Raw genomic sequence first — 2,885 nt, 5'->3', positions numbered from 1 at the left:
GAGCAGCAGAAAAAAACAGACAGTGTTGATAGTGCCTCGTGGAAGGGACTTTGACCTGTGATTAGATCAAGCAGACAGCAAAGCATTGATTGGGGCTTAGGTTAAAGGTAAGGTCCAATCTCTTGCTGAGGCTGCTCTCTCGGTGAATCACAGTCAAACACACTCCTCTAGTGTAATTCAATCTTGGCTTTCTTTATCTCCAGTTCACACTAAGAAGATGGTCTCCTCTCACAGATTAAATTATCTGTCAAACTAGCTGGCTTGTTACAACTGTTTTCGGCTTTAGCATGCTGTTGGTAATCTAAAAAGCTAGTCATGCTAGGCTATTTAGTCATGTGAAGTAGCATGGAGATAGCAAGTATGAAGTAATACTGGGTTACAAGGCTTTGATAAGATTTATGGATCAATGATGGCTGATTTGTTACAGCTATTGGCAGTGGTGGAATGAGTACTGAAAGATCATACCCAAGTAAAAGTACCATTACTTGCCCAGAAATGTAATGCAATTAGAGTAAATGTATCTATTGTAATTATTACTCAAAGTTTGAGTGAAAAGTAGACCTTACAAAAGTACCCAAGAGTAATGAGTAGTGAATATTATGCTGGGAAAGCTTCTACATGTGTCTACATGTAATTTGTGCTTTTGTGCGTGTGTGTGTGTGTGTAAACGCAACATTCTGTAGTGCATTTAGTTATTGTTTAAGGCTATTTCAGTCATCCTACAATAAACATTCGCCATCTTCTCATCAGGGATATTCAATCTAAACAGTCTCTGAGTCGTGTATATTTTCTTGGACACTTTTAATGCTTCCAAAGAGTTTGCTGCATGTCTTGAGGTTGTTCATTACGATGCGATTTACCTTTTATGTGCAATTTAATCTGACAGGAATCACGGGACTGATTTTTCTAATCCCCTTAGACAGGAAAAAAATAAAGTAGTGACTGCTGTTTGAAGGATAGTGGAGTAAAAGTACAGATACAGCACTAAAAATGTACTCAAGGGAAAGTAAAAGTTCACATCTTTAATAAATAAAAACTCCTAAGAAAAACCTGTACGCATTTGTAATTTGTTACTTTACACCACTGGTTGTTGGTAAAGTATTTGTACAGCTGACTTGAATACAAAGTGTTCATTTAAATATATTTTCTAACGTATTTTGGAAAGCCTGATGTAAAACAACACAAGTGTGATAGTGTGTTATTTTTAGTTCTGTACACTTGGTTAGTCTGAAGAATCAGCAAGGGTTTGGTGGATGTTTTTTGTAAGCTATTTTTGGTTTCACCTTAAGCCGTGTTGTACTGTATAATATTAATGCTGGCGTAGTTAACCAACATACCGTTAATGATTTTAAATATTCTAATTAATCCTTCTTCTGTACAAGTATTAGACTGATTATTAGTGTCAGTCTTTAAATGTTCAGTTGCTCACTTAGTTTCTTATCACATGAACCGCATGCCACTGATTTCAATTGTGCACAAGGAACATGTTCAGATGGTGTTCTGGAAAGGACATTACGTTGTAAAGATTTACTTTTATTGTGTTGTCATAAGAAATGTTATTATTTGTCACTAGATGGCAGTGAAAAGTTTTTTTTTGTTGAGTTCCAAATGAACCCAGGCTCATTATTGTTACATCCACTATAAACATTTCTGTAGATTGCGAAATATGTCCCAGGAGCTATGTTTTTTTGTTTTTTATTTATTTATTTTATTTTTTGCAGTTTTTGTTATTCCAAATCTCCCAGAGGCCGCTGTGCACGCTTTTTCAGATCTCAGATTTCTCCCGCCATTCACATCTGCTATTCTCATGTAAATCCACCAGAGGTCGCTTTCAAGTGAACGACTGACCGATCACTCTCCTGTTATTTACTTGTTTGCTTTATTTTTTGGCTTTTGATTTTGTCTTACCTGTTTTCTGGAACAGCTCTTTGCCGGAATCAAATCCCATTGTTGCGGTCAACTTATCTCTGCATTATCTCTACATGGTGAGCCACTGGGCAAATTGGTAACGGAAAAAGCTGTCCACATGGAGGTAAGTGGTCAGCTAGTAACGTGAAAAGTAACAGAAGCCATCAGCGGTGTCATACCGCCTCGTATCGTTCATTTTAAAGACGAAATGCAGCCATATGTAGCTCTGGCTACATAATTTGTTCTTTCCAGAAATGTTTACAGGGCTACATTTTTACAATGAGCCTGTGTTGTTCAAAACAAACGTCAGTGTTGTGGAGGTTGTGTTTTAACTGTAAGGCAGTTGTACTGACCCTAACTAAAGGTGACTATGACAAAGAACCCAAACTTTATCAAGTAATACAAAGAAAATAACAACAACAATTAAGGGAGAAAACAGGATTAGATGGGGGAATAAGCTACAATTCAGACAGTGGTATCTTATCAGTGGCCTTCAGCAAAGTGTCCTTCTTGGCGGAGGTGTAAAGTCCTAGCTGGACTTGGTATAATGTGTTCAAACGTTACCATAGGAGTTATGTATTAGGACATTTCTCATTATCAAGTGCTGCTATGATTCAGACGTTACCAATTTTAACTTCTGAATACACGGATGATCATGTGTTATGTTGTTATCTCAGATGAACAGACCTTAAAATGTCATAACTGACCAATCAGTAAACTAATAATCTTAGATAACAACTGCTAAAACTAATAACAATAAAGGCTCAGCAGGGTATTTCAACTCATTTTAGGTTCATATGTTTATTATGCTTATCTGTCACACCACTGTTTGTGTTTGGCGCCATCTTGTGACTGAATAATATGTAGGTTAGGTTCGTGTTTTCATTCTGCAAGCTTTACATTTAATAAAGAGTTAATTATTACAGCACAGATCGATGTTTTGTGTGTAATTGTTTGCTTTAGAGGCAAGCAGCTTT

The sequence above is a fragment of the Danio rerio genome, chromosome 13, assembly GCF_049306965.1.
Source record: "Danio rerio strain Tuebingen ecotype United States chromosome 13, GRCz12tu, whole genome shotgun sequence".
Classification (NCBI taxonomy): domain Eukaryota; kingdom Metazoa; phylum Chordata; class Actinopteri; order Cypriniformes; family Danionidae; genus Danio; species Danio rerio.
The sequence above is the reverse complement of the archived record's forward strand: the minus strand, read 5'-3'. Positions refer to the sequence as shown.